The 20,055-nt window shown below is 47.3% G+C and overlaps 1 protein-coding gene across 2 annotated transcripts in view; it reads right to left on the bottom strand.

Annotated features, from left to right (window-relative positions):
- The window catches only part of ZDHHC14 (zinc finger DHHC-type palmitoyltransferase 14), a 285,791-nt gene that overhangs the window by 217,007 nt on the left and 48,729 nt on the right, over positions 1 to 20,055 (bottom strand). The gene's annotated exons all lie outside the window — the stretch shown is intronic.

Below are 20,055 nucleotides of genomic sequence, written 5' to 3'. Positions count from 1 at the left end.
TTAAAAGAACTCACCTCCACCCCACACCTGGTGCCTTGCACTCGTGTAGCCTGTTTACCCCGAGGTGGCAGAAGCTGAGAAAGGTCACTGGCCCAAAGCCAGACACTGTACCCCAAGCACACCCGCGCTGGCCTCTCTAACCCAAGCCCCAAAGCATCCTCTGCTGCTTTAAAAATAGAAACTGTTTTGGCCAGACAACTGCATGAAATGGAGATGTCACAGGAAGAAGACGGGGCAAGACGAATGAACCAAGGTTTTGTCTATTTCTGGCCCAACTTGATTTTGTTTATTTTTAATAAACTGTGATGGCCTTGTCTAATCAAAAATGCTGTAAGAAGCTGGCAGAGGCTAAAGTAACTCTTAGAATCGCTCATCCCTCTGGGCAATTTCTCTCCAGTAATTCAGAGCCATTGTTTTCAATGGTTTTAGGTGTATATAAACTATATATAGGGGCTTTCCTGGTGGCTCAGGTAGTAAAGAATCTGCCTACAATGCAGGAGACCTGGGCTCCATCCCTGGGTCGGGAAGATCTGCTGGAGAAGGAAATCGCAACCCACTCCAGAATTCTTGCCTGGAAAATCCCGTGGGCAGAGTAGCCTGGAGGGCTATGGTCCATGCGATTGCAAAGAGCTGGACATGACTGAGTGACTAACACACACAAACTATATATACATAAGCTCTGTAAACACAGGTATGCACATGTGTGCTCTCTTTGCTAGGAGTCACTGGGAGTGTTCCCTGGTTCCTGTCCCAGGCCCAAGCTCTGTCAATCTGCTCAGAATCACTGCCCCCAACTCCCATTTCTGCAGGGACCCTTCCCACTGGGCTCCTTGCTCCTGATAAGTGTTGACGCCAACTTCCGGCTCCCTGTTCCCTTCAGATTTGCCTGGGTCATTGCATCATCGGTCCTCCTGCCCGGCCCTTCCCTGACCACCAGCCCCTGTTTGGTCTCATCCTTGTAGGACCTTCCAGATGCTGGAGGAAAACCTTCGGTGGGGAAATGCTGGCCCACGAAGGCCTTTTTACCAAAGGCTGCCCCCAAAATGTCTTCTGCAATTGAGGTGGGAAAATACTCACTGACTCTCCTGGATTTAGCAAGCAGCATGTCCTCTAACTGTAGTGTTATCTCAGAGCCTTTTTCATCCTCAGAACTGCTTGACTCGTCACTGGCTCCTGGTGATACCAAATCTGCCATCCCACTGTGTGCATGTGTGCAAAGTCGTTTCAGTTGTGTCTGACTCGTGTGCGACCCCACGGACTGTAGCCCACCAGGCTTCCCTGTCCATGGGATTCTCCAGGCAAGAATACTGGAGTGGGTTTCCATTTCTTCCACCAGGGCATCTTCCCAACCCAGGGATCGAACCTGTATCTCTTACGTCTCCTGAACTGGCAGGTGGGTTCTTTACCACTCATGGCACCTGGGAAGCCCATCCCATTACAAATATGGATGTGGAGACTCACATCCTGAGACGCTGCTGGCAGCCAGGTCGTGCTTGCTAAGCGTTTCACTGTGGATGCAGAGACTGCCCATAAAATCATATTCTGGAAGCATGGAATATGGAGTCAGAAAGACAAATTAAAACTTTCCCTCTGCCACTTATTCACTGTTTGACTTTGGGCCAGTTCCTTGATCTCCTGATTCTCGTTTGCTTCACTTATGTAAAAAAATTAAGTTCATGAGATCATTGTGAGGAATAAAGTGTTATGTAAAGACTGCACAAAGCCTGGCACACAGAAGACGTTCATCAATGTTAGCTGACTCCGAAACATAATAAAATAATATTTATTTATTCACGCATGCATGGGTTCACTCGGTATGTCCAATATGCCAGGCACTGTTCTGAAAGTTTTACCTATGTTAAGACATCTAATTTCTAACATAACCGAAAAAGGCAGATATCTGCACTTTATACTGATTAGAAGAAGAAAAACTTGAGACCCAGAAAGGTCAGGGTGTTACCCAGTCGGTCACATAGCCAGTAAGAAGAGAACTCGGTTTCTAACACTAGCCATCTGGGCAGTGTTATGAGATCATCAGGAGCCATAAATAACCACAAGCGGCTCATTCACCTGCCTGGCTGGGCTGGAAAAGTCAATCATTCATGGCAAACCTGGGTGTGGGTGGCTCCTCTCCACACGGATGGTTTCACCATCACTGGGAGCAGCCATTCGGGTCAGTGAGCAGTCCCAGCGGTTCCCTGCCTGCTGTTCTGGTCTTGCTCAAAGTCCACAACCTGATTTCTTTCTTCTGTTTAAATATTTATTTATTGGGCTGCGCCGGGTCTTCATTGCAGCACGTGGGATCCAGTTCCCTGACCAGGGATGGAACCCCGGGGCCCCCTACATCAGGAGTGTGGTGTCTTGGCCATTGGACCACCAGGGAAGTCCCACAGCCTGGTTTCCTTTAAGTCCGTGTTCCTCTCCCTCACATGAACGCCGAGGTTGAGACTGGAGGGGCAGGAGAGGAGCGGGGTGGGGGGTGGTGAGACACAGGCTCCGCAGGGCTCCCCCTCACTCCGGCAGGGGGACCCTAACCCGTCTGACCTGTAGACAGTTACCTACGTCAGCCTCAAACTAGTAACAGGGTAAATGACTCCTTCACGTTTGCCCAATGATGTTTTTTGACCAAGTTCTGGGTCAATCCTCCTTGAAAAAGTCTTAGAATTATTGCTCTAAAAAAAAAACCCAACGAGCCTTGCCAGGGGCAGCGGATGCCTCTAAGAGGGCAGCTGCTGAGGACCAGCCAGAGTGGGGGAGCGAAGGTCTCCCCCTAGCTGCACCTGACCAGAGGGCTGGGGCTGGGCGGCTGCAGGCATCTCTGCAGGGGCAGCAAAGGCGTATTACTTGGTGCCCGCCCGGGAACGCTTTCTATACCCGCATAAAAGAGCCCTGGGCAAAGTGCCAGGGAAATGATGTATTGCAAACACTCTTTTTTTTTCTTTTTAGTTAATGGAAATAATATTTACTTGGCCATCGACAAACAGGCAAGCTGGAGAAATAGGTTTAGGAACCTGTGAGGAGCTTTGAAGGCAGAGGAAAGAGGGCTGTTATGTTCCATTTCTAATCTACTCATCTCCCTTCTACCAAACGAATTCTCTGATAACAGCCATAGTTCCTACAGTAATTAGTGTAGCATGCGGACGTTTTTCCAGTAACTTCACGCATATTATGCGTGCCTTCAACAGAGCATGGCTTCTACTCTTCTGAGGCTGGATAAAAAGTATTACTCCATCAATTCTGTAGTTACTAAAGCTGAGGCTTTAGGTTGAATGGCATCACTGACTCAATGGACATGAACTTGGGTGAACTCCAGGAGATGAGGAGGGACAGGGAGCCCTGGTGTGCTGCAGTCCATGGGGTCGCAGAGAGTCGGACATGACTAAGAAACTGAACAATAACAATCAAAGCCAAGGCACCCAGAGGATAAAGGATTTGTGTCCCGAGTTAACCATAATGCTGATGCTAAACTCAAGCAGCCTCAGGGCTGGGACAGGTGTTATCTCTTTTTATAAACATTGTTTTCTTACATTATTTAACTGGAGAGCAAAGGCTTATATTGACACAAAATACTTTTCCTATAGTATGTGCGTGCATGCTAAGTCACTTCTATCGTCTCCGACTCTTTGGGACCCCATGGACTGCAGCCCGCCAGGGTCCTCTGTCCATGGGATTTCCCATGGACAAGAATACCGGAGTGGGTTGCCATGCCCTCCTCCAGGGGACCTTCCTGACTCAGGGATCAGACTCGAGTCTCTTACGTCTCCTGCACTGGCAGGCAGGTTTCTTACCACTAGTGGCACCTGGGAAGGCCTTCCTATAGTATACTGAGTAATAAAATCTTTATACTGAGAAACAATCCGGTTCAGAGGTAACACCTGTTGAAAGATCCAACATAATATATGTAGCACAATTCATTTCTATTGTAATTTTTGTTCTGTAGGAAGTTTTCTCAGCAACAAAGAATATGTCTTATGTACACACACAAAGGGTCTCTGGAAGGACAGATACATAAGAAACTAATAATGGCTTCACGAATGAGTGGAACTGAAGGAAGCTGGGAGACAGGGAGAGACTTTACACGGAAAATACTTTTGTCCTTTTTTGATTTCTGAGCCTTGGGAATAAATGAATTAATAATGCTATTTATTTTTTAAAAATAAGAAGTTGACTCCAGAAAGCTCTGAAAAATTTATCTGAGGTTAAACAGGAATGTGCTTTATGGCTTTATTCCCAAAGAAGTTTGTATCACAGATCCATACACCAAAGCTGCAATTTTCAGCACGAGTGCACTTTCCACCCTCCCTATTGAACCCTCAGGCTACTACCTGACCTTATTAACTCCAGTACCGTGACTGTGACCTGGAGGCCCTATTCATGGGCTCTGCAGCCACCAGCTGCCCTCCAGGCCAGCACCCACGGAGTGCCCCTGACCCACAGCCTCCTCCCTTCCCAGGCACTGGCTCTTAGTCCAGGGCCACGTGAGGCCCCAGCATGTTGTGAGCACACACTTATCCAAACGCTTGGACCCTGGGACTTCCATTGCAGTCCAGCAGTTAAGACTCTGTGCTTCCACCACAGGGGCACGTGGGTTCAATCCCTAAGCAGAGAGCTCAGATCCCGCATGCTGTGTCTAGCAGCCAAAACACAAACAAAACCGAAGCTTGGGCCCCAAGTATTCTGAAAGCCACGGTCACACATCTCAGGACAGAGCTTCTTACACCAGAGACTGGAGAATCCATCACCCTGCTCTTTCCTACCATTCCCAAGTTCAGTTCAGTTCAGTCGCTCAGTCGTGTCTGACTCTTTGCGACCCCATGAATCGCAGCACGCCAGGCCTCCTTGTCCATCACCAACTCCCCGAGTTCACTTAAACTCACGTCCATCGAGTCGGTGATGCCATCCAGCCGTTTCATCCGTGGTCGTCCCCTTCTCCTCCTGCCCCCAATCTTCCCCAGCATCAGAGTCTTTCCCAATGAGTCAACTCTTCGCATCAGGTGGTCAAAGTACTGGAGTTTCAGCTTTAGCATCATTCCTTCCAAAGAACACCCAGGACTGATCTCCTTCAGAATGGACTGGTTGGTTCTCCTTGCAGTCCAAGGGACTCTCAAGAGTCTTCTCCAACACCACAGTTCAAAAGCATCAATTCTTCGGTGTTCAGCCTTCTTCACAATCCAACTCTCACATCCATACATGATCACTGGAAAAACCATAGCCTTGACTAGACGGACCTTAGTTGGCAAAGTAATGTCTCTGCTTTTGAATATGCTATCTAGGTTGGTCATAACTTTTCTTCCAAGGAGTAAGCGTCTTTTAATTTCATGGCTGCAGTCACCATCTGCAGTGATTTTGGAGCCCAAAAAGTAAAGTCTGACACTGTTTCCACTGTTTTCCCATCTATTTCCCATGAAGTGATGGGACCGGATGCCATGATCTTCATTTTCTGAATGTTGAGCTTTAAGCCAACTTTTTCACTCTCCTCTTTCACTTTCATCAAGAGGCTTTTGAGTTCCTCTTCACTTTCTGCCATAAGGGTGGTGTTATCTGCATTTCTGAGGTTATTGATGTTTCTCCTGGCAATCTTGATTCCAGCTTGTGCTTCTTCCAGCCCAGCATTTCTCATGATGCACTCTGCATAGAAGTTAAATAAGCAGGGTGACAATATACAGCCTTGACGTACTCCTTTTCCTATTTGGAACCAGCCTGTTGTTCCATATCCAGTTCTAACTGTTGCTTCCTGACCTGCATACAGGTTTCTCAAGAGGCAGGTCAGGTGGTCTGGTATTCCCATCTCTTTCAGAACTGTCCACAGTTTATTGTGATCCACACAGTCAAAGGCTTTGGCATAGTCAATAAAGCAGAAATAGATGTTTTTCTGGAACTCTCCTGCTTTTTTGATGATCCAGCGGATGTTGGCAATTTGATCTCTGGTTCCTCTGCCTTTTCTAAAACCAGCTTGAACATCTGGAAGTTCACGGTTCACATAATGCTGAAGCCTGGCTTGGAGAATTTTTAGCATTACTTTACTAGCATGTTGGAGAAGGAAATGGCAACCCACTCCAGTATTCTTGCCCAGAGAATCCCATGGATGGAGGAGCCTGGTGGGCTACAGTCCACAGGGTCGCAAAGAGTCGGACACGACTGAGCGACTTCACTTTAACTTCCACTTACTAGCGTGTGAGATGAGTGCAATTGTGCAGTAGTTTGAGCATTCTTTGGCATTCCCTTTCTTTGGGACTGGAATGAAAACTGACCTTTTCCAGTCCTGTGGTCACTGCTGAGTTTTCCAAATTTGCTGGCATATTGAGTGCAGCACTTTCATAGCATCATCTTTCAGAATTTGAAATAGGTCAACTGGAATTCCATCACCTCCACTAGCTTTGTTTGTAGTGATGCTTTCTAAGGCCCACTTGACTTCACATTCCAGGATGTCTGGCTCTAGGTGAATGATCACACCATCGTGATTATCTTGGTCGTGAAGATCTTTTTTGTACCGTTCTTCTGTGTATTCTTGCCACCTCTTCTTAATATCTTCTGCTTCTGTTAGGTCCATACCATTTCTGTCCTTTATCGAGCCCATCTTTGCATGAAATGTTCCCTTGGTATCCCTAATTTTCTTGAAGAGATCTCTAGTCTTTCCCATTCTTTTGTTTGCCTCTATTTCTTTGCATTGATTGCTGAGGAAGGCTTTCTTATCTCTTCTTGCTATTCTTTGGAACTCTGCCTTCAGATACTTATATCTTTCTCCTTTGCTTTTTGCTTCTCTTCTTTTCACACCTATTTGTAAGGCCTCCTCAGACAGCCATTTTGCTTTTTTGCATTTCTTTTCCATGGCGATGGTCTTGATCCCTGTCTCCTGTACAATGTCACAAACCTCCGTCCATAATTCATCAGGCACTCTATCTATCAGATCTAGTCCCTTAAATCTGTGGCTCAGATCATGAACTCCTTATTACCCAATTCAGACTTAAATTGAGGAAAGTAGGGAAAACCACTAGACCATTCAGGTATGACCATTTCCAAAGCAGTTCCCAAAGAGAGTTCAGATACTGGAAGTGGGAGCAATGAACTGTGAACTTAGTTGCCCTGAGCATATTTATAAATCAAGATTGATTACCTAAACCACAGTGGTGACGGCATGCAGACTTCCCCCTGACACAGGCAGAGACAAGGTGCCGACTGCCAGCTTCTCCAGCATAGACCATGTCTCCCGCTGTCTTCATCCCCAAGAAGACTGCACACCACAAGCCTTTGTCACATGACCTACAATGCATCCTGGTAGCCAGACTATACCTCCAGCTCCACTGGCCAGACCAGCCACGGAACTTGTTGCAGCAGAGAGAACGCAAACAAACGTGCCACCAGCCAGCTTAGAGGAAAAGTTTTAAAGTCAATGCCAGGGGTCCTTGCGGCGCCCTGCTTCTGCCTAGGCCATAGAGACAGTCTGTCCAGACAAATGCTGCTCCTGGAATGAGAAAACCCATGCAGGAACCTGCAGTCTGAAGGGCAGCCCTGTGTGACATGAACAAGAAAGAAACATTTGCTCCTGAAAGCCAGTGACCTTTTGGAACCGTGTGCTACAGTAGCAAAGCTGACATATACACTGGCCCAGACTTCCCTGGTGGTCTGATGGTTGGGAATCTGCCAGCCAGTGAAGGGGACGCGGGTATGATCCCTGGTCCGGGAAGATTGCACATGCTGTGCAAGCAAGTAAGCCCGTGTGCACAACAGTTAATACAGAATCCACACTCTGGTTGCAGGGAGGCGTGGCTAGTTGCTAAGCTGTGTTCAACTCTTGCAACCCCATGGACTGTAGCCCTCCAGGCTCCTCTGTCCATGGGATTCTCCAGGCAAGAATACTGGAGTGGGTTGCCATTTCCTACTCCAGGGGATGTTCCTGACCCAAGAATCGAACCCGGGTCTCCTGCACTGCAGGCAAAGTCTTTATCAACTGAGCTACGAGGGAAGTCCCCACACTCTAGAGCTTGTCCCGAAACAAGAGAAGCCACCGCAATGAAAAGCCTGCGTATTGCAACTAGAGAAAGCCCACGTGCAGCAACAAACACCCAGCACAGCCAAAATAAAACACACATGCATACATACATTGGCCTAAGCCATCAGAGCCACATCACTAGTGAGTTTGATCTTCATCTGCCTCGCTCACTAGAAGAGCCCAGAGGACCAACAGCGATACGCAACATGCTTGAGCTATTTTCAATCACACAGAAAACTGCATGGTTACCAGAACAAATGATTATCAATAATTGATGGCACTGATTATTAGACAGCTGGATTTTAAAAATTCCTTTCAGGTGCAGTGCTGGACTGCGTGGGCCAGTTTGCGCTAAGGAGAACTGAATTCTCTAAACTGCCTTTCTTGTGTAATCTCGGCCTTCTGGTGTTCACCGTTACTGAAGCTTGTTCATGCCAAAATTCATCCCGTGAGTATTTACTAGGCACCACTGTATGCCAGAGGTGTTAAGTGCAGAATACTTTTCACATCACCATGTCCCTTTCCCTGGGTTCCAGGGAAGCAGCGTAGGGCAAGAAGTACGAACACAGGCTCTGAAGTCAGAGACCAGCTTTGACCTTGTGGGGCTGCTACTCAGGAGCTGAATGACCTTGAACAAAGACCTCTCCAAGCCTCAGTTTCTACATCTGTAAGAGCATCTACCTCACTGGCTTTTTGTGAGGAATAAATAAGAAAAGCATACAAATTGCCAGGAAGGGATCCTTGCTCTAAATAAGAATTCAACACATATTACTGACTTTAATTCTGTACCAATGGTCCTCAAGTAGAGCTACTTTGTCTTATTATTTTTCTCTTAACAATTTTACTTCTCCCAGTGTTCTCCATTAATAAACCACTGTAGCTGAGATATTGAAGGACCTTCTCTCCTGGTTAAATCCTGCGTATGAGAAAGAAGTGCATATATGTTTTGAACATAGGTTTCCATAAAATATGGGATCTTTTCCATACGGAAATAACACACATACAAGACTGGAAACTTTTCTCTTTTATTCTTCTTTTATTGTTTACTTTTTTATATCAGAGGCTGTGTCTAGATTTGCACGTGTTTGTCGAAGAGAAATTAACATAGGAAATTTTCCTTCCTTCCTCCCACACGGCACATCTGCCAATCTAACACTTGCAAGAAGCAGTAAGCGATGGGGAGGCTACAGCCTCACAGAACAAATAATAACCAAATTAACAGAGATTTGGAAATAAGAACAAGTATTTGGTGTCTGCTTGGAAACTTCCAGCTGAAGAGCTCTCTTCTCAAAGATCAGAAACCTGCTGGGACTGAATACAGGATTTGCAAAGCCCAGAAAGATCCAAGCCACAGCGATCTTTTCAGACAAAATGCTACATCTATTTTTCCACCTCTGCCATGGTCTCCATCTCCTAAAAGATCACTAGGCCCCTCTTTCCAGCTTCCCCTAATAACTTATTTAAAGACACAGAATTATTACAGACACAAAAAAGGGGCAGAAACAGAAATCTGGGGGCTGGCAGGTTCACTCTAGGCTGGCGCTGAAATGGTCAAAGACCCTGGAACAAGATAAGACTCTAATAAGTCGATGGCCCAGTTCTTTCCCTGCGAACAGGTCAGCTTCCCAACCTGGAGACTCTCTGCCCTGTTTGCAGGTTGAAGGTAAAAGTGTTAGTTGCTCAGTCGTGTCTCTTTGTGACCCCGTGGACTGTACCCCACCAGGTAGGTTGAAGGTACCTAATACTTATTGAGGGCATACTGTGTGCCAGGCATCATGTCAAGTCCTGAAGGGGATACAAAAATGGGTGCATATCATTAATTATCCATGAAGCTGCTTTCAGGGGACTTACACTGATTATGAACCATATTACTCACTATTTCTTCAACAAATATCTATATTAAGTATCGGGGCCCTATTCTTGATACTGAAGATTCAGTAGAGACTAAAAGAGATTTTTAAAACTGCCCTTGAGAAGCATACATTTTAATGGAAGAGGTCATAAACAAGGCTTTTTAAAAAGTAAGGCATACATTATATTAGCGATCAGAACAAAGGAATCAAAATAAGGAAGAAAGGGAGCTAAGAAGTATAGGGGGGTTTCCTACTTCAGGTAGGGCAGTCAAGGGGTATGGGGTGCAATAGGAGGTGCACCCTATCTGATCTCTTTGGGAAAAACAAATTGAAGTAAAATCAGGTAGGCAAGAGGAGGTTGACTGGACCCCTGAAGGAAGACAGGGCGTAAGCCATGTGTGCATCTGAGGGGAAAGACTTCCCAAAGGAAGAAATACCAAGAGCGTGGACCCGGAAAGACAGGGGCGGGGTGACGGGGGGCAGCCTAGCAGCCAGGGTGGCTGGAGCGCGTGGGGGTGGGAGAGTGTGGAGGCTGAGGCTGCCCGGGGCAATTCAAACAGGCAAGCTCGCGGAGACTTCCCGGCCACCAAGGGCTCTGGCGGTTCTGAGCAGAGGCGAGGCAGGATCGGACTTCTGTTTAAGACCACTCCTGTCGCTGTGTTGAGAACAGGGTTGGAGTTGATGTTGAGAGATTGGGGAGACCTTCAGGAGGTAAGGATGTGGGGCTGGGGGGCGGCAGTGTTGGGTGCAAGGCAGCAGTGGAGGCAGCGATGACGTCTAGTCACGTTCACCTGCGTGTTCTCCAAAGCAGGATGGAGCATGAAAGCCACGGGGGCACTGCCAAGGGCCATCACGCCCTGGGTCGGGAATGGAGGGTGTCTCAGTGTTTAATTACTGTGGAGAAGGGGAGTCTGCCTGGAGAGTGCCTGAGATCCCATATCCACATTTATAATATAAAACACGGGCATAACAACAGTGATCAGATCCGATGATGACCGTAGACAGTGATGAACACCAGGGAGGCCACTACAGAAGACACCCTAAGATGACCCACACACACACAGGGCAGCCCACTGAACAGCTGAGAATCGAGCAGGCTCTTTCTAGTACAAACTTCAAGGTGATTGTAACTCAGCAGCAAGATGCTCTTTAAAGTAAAATGGAAGCCGCTAACCAGAAAAGAAGACACCCTCACACACCTTGAGTTGGAGCAGGCCCGTGGGTCACTGTCTCTTAGTTTCCCTGTTGCCATGGCTACCCCAATCGCTTTTATTGCTCTTCTCCGGACAATTTCACGTTACCCTTGAAACTGACCAAGGAAACTCAACATCGTATTCTGAAAACAGCCTGATAATGCCGGAGGGAAGATAACTCCCTGAGCTGGCCTTGCCATGCTGCTATTAATATACCGAGGACATTTGATTCAAGGAAACCCCGCAGCGCCCCAGTGGCATCCAGGGAGATGGCCAGCCCTCTTGGAGCGTATCTATCACCGTGCCAGTCTCTCCCTTCCCATGCAGCAATTGTATTTCAACTGGTCTCAGTCAAGCCTCTGCTGTTTTGATGGCTATTTCCTAACACATTGTTTGCAAGGCCGCTGTGAACTCTATTCTCATCTTTCATGATGCTAACAAATCCGCCATGGTGGTGTATGTAAGTGTTATAAACTTGCCTGGGCTTCCGTGATGGCTCGGTTGGTAAAGAATCTGCCTGCAAGGCAGGAGAGCCAGGTTCGATCCCTGAGTTGGGAAGATCCCCTGGAGAAGGAAATGGCAACCCACTCCAATACTCCTGCCTGGAGAATCCCACAGACAGAGGAGCCTGGTGGGCTACAGTCAATGGGGTCACAAAAGAGTCAGACACGACTGAGCGACTAATCCATAAACATGTGCACCTCCACTTCATCCAGGCTGCCAAAAATATATTAAGTAACACTAGCCACGAGTGCACTCTCAAATCCGAGGGCTTTCTTCCCCTGCATGAATCACAGACGAAAGAGGCGCCCATAGCTTCTGAGACAGAGGGCTCCCAGAGCTCCACCACCAACAGAAGACGGGAGAGGCATGCAGCGTGGCAGCATAACCCCAGCTCCCAGCCAACCACCAGCTCTGCCACTCATTTCAAGGGGACCTAGGAAGTGGTCCAAGGGAAGTGACCCACTCTTCGCTTGACTCAGATTCCCTCTGTGCAAAATGGGGGTAACCCCAGGACCTACATATTGGGGTGATCAGAGGATGAAATAAGTGAATACACACAAAATATCTGGCAGAGTACATCTGAGCTCAATAAATTAATATGCATACTCAATAAATTTCTTTGCACTTGTGGACCAAGAGCAATGCTTTGCATGCTTTTCTATTTTTTAAGTTTTTATTTCGAAACAGATTCATAGGAAGTTGCAAAAACAGTCCACTGAGGTCCCATGTCCTCTTCACCCAGTTTCCCCCAAAGGTAACATCTTACCGAAGGTTTTTTTCAACTTTTATGAGGTAAACATCATTATCAGCCCCTTTCGCAGATAACGAAACTAAGGCTTAGGGAAGTCAGATAACATGCCCTGGGTCACACAGCTGTTAATCAGGAAAATGCTAGAAACGAGGCTGACCCACCCAGCACATCACATGGCCCATGGGTGAGGAAGGGATGGAGCACCGTCTCCCTGACTAACTGCTCAGATAAGCTCCTCCTTCGTGCAAATCTGAGGCACGAGGAGCTATCCCTCAGGAAATAAAATAATCAAGATTTGGCAAATGCGGCGTTTGAGGAAGGTGAATCCTCTGTAAATACTCATGTTGAAATTTCAGAACCCTCAGAGCAATCGCCATTCTCTTAGGGCCCTTCATTCCACTTGGCACAAGCTTTGCAGAGGTTCCCTGGGAGAAGCACCTAAGACACTGCAGGTCAAGCTAAACCCACCCTAGCAACAGGGACCCTAGGCACGAAGTCAGGCTTTCATGAAGAACATGATGAGGTTACAGAGAAATAAACATAGCAAATATTTACATACCACATACTGTGAACCAGGCACTTCACATTTACTGTCTCACTTAATCCCTCAGCATCCCTCTCACTTGGGTTCCAATCATTATCCCCATTTTAAAGACAGAGAACTGAGGCCCTGAAGGGTTAAGTAGTTCACACAGCTGCTAAGTGGCAAGGCTGGGATTTGAACCCAGGCAGCCTGGCTAGAGAGCTCATGCTCTGAACCACTGCTCATCTCTCTCTGCAGACTGAAAAAAAATTAAAAACACCTAGTGAACCCCAAGTAGCTGGCTGCTTCTCCCCTTCACACACAGCTCGGTTGGATCGCAAAGAGTTTAGCTTTCATTATTCTATTGCTCACTGGGAGGAGCGACGCTAAAGCTGAAGCTCCAACACTTTGGCCACCTGATGTGAAGAGCCAAGTCACTGGAAAAGACCCTGATGCTGGGAAAGATGGAGGACAGGAGGAGAAGGGGATGACAGAGAATGAGATGATTGGATGGCATCACTGACTGAATGGACAAGTGTGAGCAAACTCCAAGAGATAACGAAGGACAGGGAAGCTGGGCGTGCTGCAGTTCATGGGATCGCAAAGTGTTGGACACAACTATCGACTGAACAACAAAAATAATTCTATTGTTCATGCACGATTACCCTGTCCTCTAAAACTGCTCTGTGTGTGAACTAGGAAAGACTCCTGCTTTCCCTGGCCCTTCCACGGGCCTTAGTCCAGTGAGGAGCACTTTCTGAGTGGAGAACCTCCCATGTCCCTCCTACAGAGATGCTTGGTTAGGCCAGCATCCTCTCCTCTTCCTGGAGTCCAGGTGGTGAGACTCAGGACCCTGGGACTTCTCAGCACCTGTTTGCAGATGGCTTACACATCTAATTTGTACATGTATGTAAAGTTAGGGGCTTCCCAGGTGGCTCAGTGGTAAATATCCTGCCTGCCAATACAGGAGACCCAGGTTCAATCCCTGGGTCAGGAAGTTCCCCTGGAGAAGCAAATGGCAACCCACTCTAGTATTCTTGCCTGGAAAATCCCACGGACAGAGGATCCTGGCGGGTGACAGTCCATAGGGTCACAGTATTGGACATGATTTAATGACTGAACAACAACAGCAAGAACCAGTAAAGGTAAACCATAAATCAATCTCCATGAAGAGTTCTTTTCTTATTAGAAAGAGATACCTTCGAATCAGTCCTTCTCCAATCTTTACAAAACTTCACATATCTCCTACAATTTCTTAAAAATAATTCTAGTACTCTACAACGATAGTTGCCATTTTCTTAAGGGCTCTAAGATGTTTTTTGAATGCAGAAAGGAAAAATAGGAAACTTAGAATGTAAATGCCTACACTAAAATGGGGGAAATGACAATTTCTTTGGATGGGGAACGGTGCCAACCCTACGCGACAGGGTGTTAAGGAAAAATCATTCCGTGACCCTCACAATTTACTGCAATGAAGGCCCTCTGTTGGCAATACGATTCTTTGAGCAGTGAAGCAGCTCACTCAGCATGAATGCCCAGTTCTAGATGAATTCAGCTCCTGGAACTCACCACAGACTGTACAATATCTTGAATTTATCACATAAAACACATTTGTCCAAAGCTTTCCCTACTCTCCGCGTTGGCCAAACACATCCACAAATTCTATAATTTTGGCTCGAACTGCTATTGGAAATAAGATCCCAGCTTCCGGATACCAACACCAATCTTTTGGTTGCTTCTAACATGACATTCAGACTTTGGGATTTCAAAAAAAAAGCCTGGGAGAAGGGAAACTATCCTGTGGTAGAGTCAAAGGGAAAATATTATTTTATTCCCCAAGAAAGCCCTTTCATAAAGGCACAGCATCTTTTACTAACAACGTTAAAATGTAAAGTTTAATATAGATGTTACTATGGTGATCCCCACATTTGCAAATCTACATGGGATTTTAGCATTGTGCTGTACTGTGGAAAAATGTGAAGATAACTTGTTAACTTCAGCTGATGAAAAATACAGAGATTTCTCTATAGTTGACATTTTTTTTCAAGCGTCTCTGATTTTCCGTAATTCCAAAAGCAACTCAAAGTCCAGACTTTAATTTCATAATCTCTAAAATTCTCTTCATTTGGACACCTTAGAGATTTCCTTACTCCACTTGCAAAATAAAAATAATCATTACATATAAAAAAAAATCCAACCTCAAGAATCTGAGAAGTCTCATTAAGCATTTTTGCTTGCTTTCTTCTTGCTCAGGGAAGCCTAAACTTGTGACACCTTAGCATTCGGTTAAAGAAGTATATTTTTCCAAGTCTTCCCTGGTGGTGCAGTGGTTAAGATTCCATGCTCCAAATGCAGGGGACCTGGGGGTTCAATCCCTGCTCAGGGAACTAGATCTTGTATACTGCAACTAAGACTCGTGCAGCCAAATACATTTAACAAGAAAAAGTATATTTTTCTGGGCAAGTATCTTCCTACACTCTTTTCCACTTTTTCATACCTTTTTGGAGATTTAGAAATTAATTACAATTGTACGTGACCCTTCTGAACTGTATACTTTAAAATGGCTAAAATGGTAAATTTTATGTTACATATATTCTACTTCAAAAAAATTAGACAGAAGTTCAGTACATGTAACTTCTAACTAGCTTAATCCCTATTCAGAAAATCAAATAATTTATAAAATAAAGAGAAAGTAAATCTGGCTGTATTTTTTACCCCACCATTCCATACAGACACTGAGGTCTATTAATTTGTCCAACTTGCTCTTTCTTTATTCTGCAGAAATGTGGCCTTCATGACCCCATAATTTCACATGAGGAAGGATGAATCATACCATTCACAGGACTATTTTTCCCAGTTTTCAATATACAAATTTATTATCCTACTATAGTCAACAATATGGGATTCCCAGGTGGTTCACTGGTAAAGAATCCACCTGCAATGTGGGATACCTGGGTTGGATCCCTGGGTTGGGAAGATCTCCTGAAGGAGGTTATGGCAACCCACTCCAGTATTCTTGCTGGAGAATCTCATGGACAGAGGAGCCTGGCGGGCTCAAAGAGTCGGACACAACTGAGGGACAAAGCACACAGATACATACCCTGACATAGAAGGTCTTTACTAGCAACAAGGAAATGCTGAGACTGGGTCTTTAAGGGAAAGATTTTCTTTTTAATTTATTTATTTGGCTGTGCTGGGTCTTCACTGATGCCTGGGCTTTTCTCTAGTTGCAGAGAGCAGGGCTACTCTCTAGACGCGGTGTTCAGGCTTCTCGTCGTGGTGGCTTCTCTTGGTGCAGAACACAGGCTCTAGAGCGTTCGGGCTTCAGTAGTTTCGGCTCCTGGGCTCCAGGGCACAAGCCCAGTAGTTGCAGCTCACGAACTCCGTTGCTCCATGACACGTGGGATCTTCCTGGACCAGGGATTGAACCTGTGTCTCTTGCACCAGCAGACAGATTTTTTTATCCCTGAGTCACCAGGGAAGCCCTGGGAAGGATTCTTAAACTGGGGTCTCCAGGGGATCTGTGAGACCCTGGATTGACCCAAGTGCTGTACAGAGGCACAAACAGGAATTTTTGGGGGCGCGAGGGGGCTCATTACTTCCTTTTAAAAAATATTAAGAACCTGAATCTCACTGCAAAACAAACCCATTCCAGCCTGGGGCAAGGAGGCCCGCGAGCTGCTCAGTGCACACGAAGCCTCTATAAAGGGAATCTGGGTACCCTCTTGGGGGACATGGCCTCCTTAAGGAAGAAGGACACATCCGTTAACCTAGTTTGGTGTCCTGCATGGCCGATGTGGGTGCCATCCGAACGTGAAAATGTGCTGTCCAGTGTGAAGCTTCGTATGACCAGAAAATAATGACCTTGCAGCAAAAGGCAACTGGTGGGGGTCCCCGATGCAGCACCCCAGGCTCCCAGCCCTCGTTTAGGCCACACCGATTGGGAGAGGCCTGAGGTGTGCTGCGGAGACCGGTGGACATAGGTTGGGGCCAGGTAAGCAGGGCTCATTGTTATCACCATGTCACAAGCAGGACCACGCCCCTCCACCCCTTTTCAGCTTCTTCAGCTACCCTGCCACCTGCCACTCCAGCCCCTTCTCAGTAGCTCAGGCCTGTCCTCAGCCCCTCTATCTGGTGGGCTGTACAGATGACCCCCCCATGGACTCACCTGCCTGACCTCGCTCCAGAGTTCTAGAAAGGATCTCCTAACTCACCAGAACCTCTAGATCTGGGAATCCCAGGGGACCACGGAGCCAACACAACCCAAACAGCGCATAAGCTTAGCAAGACGCACCCGCTTGGAGCTCTTCCTGTCATGAACAGGATTGTTACTCCCCTGGGGACTCAGGGTCCCACCTTCACTTTCCCTTGAGTGAGTCACCAGGTCCTGCAGACTCAGCCTCCGTGAGATCTCTGGCCCCTGCGCCCACCACTACATTCTTCCCAGAACCTCCAACTCAAGTCCTTGTGACTCCCCACCGGGACCTGCTACTCAGACGCCTACTAACTCATTTTGACTCCCATGATGTCTCTGCCGGCATTCCAGACCTTCCTACTGCCGCTGCCAGGTGGCGCGCTCACGCTCAGTCACTCAGTCACATCCGAGTCTTCGTGACCCCATGGACTGTAGCCCATCAGGCTCCTCGGTCCATGGGATTTTCCAGGCAAGAATACTGGAGTGGGTTGCCATTTCCTTCTCCATGGGATCTCCCCCACCCAGGGATCGAACCCGTGTCTCTTACCTTGATTGCTGCCAGATTAATCTTCCTAAAAGCCCAATCACATCTCTTCCTCCAAGAAAGCAACACTTTTCTGATGGCTTGTGAGTGAAGAACAGCAGTCATAGCCCACTGCTAATCAAGCAGGTACTTATCATGGGTCAGTATGCGCTAAACACTTGCCAGAACTTACATGACTAATCTTTCAATCTCAAGAGGTTCCACCTTCAGTGTCTCCATTTTACGACTAAGGAAGAAGCAGAGGACTTCTTTCGCAGCTGACCCCTGGCAGGACTCTGGGGATCGGCCTCAAAAGAGTCTTTAACTAGACTTCCAAAGGCCTCCCCCAGTGTGACGTCCACCCACTTGTCCTATCTCATCAGCAACTCCTCGCACCCTCTCCTTGCCCAGGAGATCAAGAAAAACAAACCAGACAGTGTGCAGTTCTTCACACCCGTGCTCGTCTCCCTAAGACACCCTCCACGTTCACACCCATTCGAATGACCCAGTTGCACACGGACCACACACACCCACGTGTGCTGGGCTCTCCCCAACTCCGCCAGGCCTTGAGATACAACACAGAGAAAAAAAAGAATTGGGGGGTTCCCTACTGAGCTCACAGTCTAATGCCAGAGACACACACGCTGGCCAAGTAAGCACAGACCTGTCTACATGCCTGCCTCTCCTCATGTTTCATCCCAATGTCACTGACTCCGTGAGAGCTTTCCAGAACACCCCCTTCCCGCACTCTCTCACATCTCCACACGTGCTAGCATCTTTTTCATTGATTCACACACTTACCAAATCTCCCTGGAGATCAGGTCACACGCTAGACCTTCCCACCTGGTGCCGTCACAGATCCTCAGTTTCCCCATCTGTGAGGCTCTTACCGCCGGTATGAGAATGAAGAGGGATGAACGTGTGTACCACCTGGAGGACCTAACAGGGCAATGCACCAACTTCTACAAGCACCAGGGCAGACAGCCTCGGCTCGGTGATGGCAAAACAATTGCATCATGTCCTTGAGCCAAGGTCAATGCAAATAAGCCGCGGGAGAGACCCAGGCAGCTCACGCTCTGAAGGCTCTGCGGGCAGACAGGAATGGAAACCCTGAGCAGGCGCCCTCTCCCAAGACTGCAGCCAGCCCTGCGTGGCACGAGGGTTCTCTCCGGTGTGGAGCAGGTCCAGTTTCATTAAGCAAATGGCTCCACAGGACTATAAATGAAGGGAAAAGGCCAGGTCTGCCTTTTTTTTTCTTTTTTTTTGGTAACCTTGTTCGTAAAGCTTGTTGAGCATGCATCTTCATGAGGCTTGACCCACAGGGACCAAAATTTGAGAAACTGAATAAAACTGGGTGAAAGATCCATTTGGAAAGTACCCAGGGGATAGGAAAAGAAGGCCCTGTGGCAGCTATTGTGGTGGCCTGCATGATTCACAGACGTGTACTTTCAGAGACCCACATACGATGGTTAAGGGCGCCTAGGAGCATCACGAGATGAGTGGGCGGGAAGTGGCCACCAAGCTGAAATCATGTCATCAGATAGCATCCTCACGCTGAAATCATTTAATCAGGCAGAGTCCTCTTGGGGACTTATAGAGCAGAAGAAAGAATACTTTCTTCTACTCTGGCCATGGTTTGGGCTGATAAGAACCGCCCAGTGTAAGTAGGCCTTGGTTTCCGGTGGGCTCCTCACCTGGGTGGGTGGGAAAGAGACTCTGTACTCCCCCAACATCAGTCTTTTCAGGGCATCAGAATCATTCATGACCTGAACTCAAAATATAACAGAGCTATCAGATATAAGTATATATTTTAAAAGCTACCTTCTCTTAACATTGAAATGATTGGCATGCAATTATGTTAGAACATGATACTGCTTTCCTTTCTTAGCTTCTTTTCGTTGTTGGAGGTTCTCTAATTTTGCAGGTGGGTTTTTCCAAAATCCTTTAGCACATCTTTACACAGTGTCAAAAACCCCATCCTGAGGCTCCGTCTCCGGCATCACGCAGGCTTGACACTGTTGATGACGTGTTCACTTGGCGCAGTCACACACTGATACGATAACCGGGAACCGAGTGAGAGCGTGGAGGGAATGGACCTCTTCTTTTTTGTTTTTCTCCCCTCCTGGTCGCTGCTACTTCCTTTCCCCACAAGTCCAGTGCACCCTCAGGAAAGATGCAAGCCAGCCAACTGGAAGACATCCAAGCATCCTCCATTTTCATGGCACATGTCATGTCACAGCTCGTTAATGTCTCCATCCGAAAGGACACTGGTCAAGGCCACCGCATCACGAGCGGGTACATCTGTGCACGTGTTTGCACACGCCACTCTGTCCTGCTGTTGGTACCAACAGCCGCCCTTCGCAGCAGCCCAGTTATGCAACCTGAGAGTCATCAGAACCAGAAGAGACCCTGTGTCTACCCCACCGCCACTGCTAAGCTGGGCAAAACAGTGCCGTGGAGGTTAAGTGGTTTGTCCAGCAAAGTGGTGCTGATGAACCTGTTTGCAGGGCAGGAACTGAGATT

Source organism: Capricornis sumatraensis, chromosome 13 (assembly GCF_032405125.1).
Source record: "Capricornis sumatraensis isolate serow.1 chromosome 13, serow.2, whole genome shotgun sequence".
In the NCBI taxonomy this organism is placed as follows: domain Eukaryota; kingdom Metazoa; phylum Chordata; class Mammalia; order Artiodactyla; family Bovidae; genus Capricornis; species Capricornis sumatraensis.
This window is presented reverse-complemented; position numbering and strand designations above follow the sequence as displayed.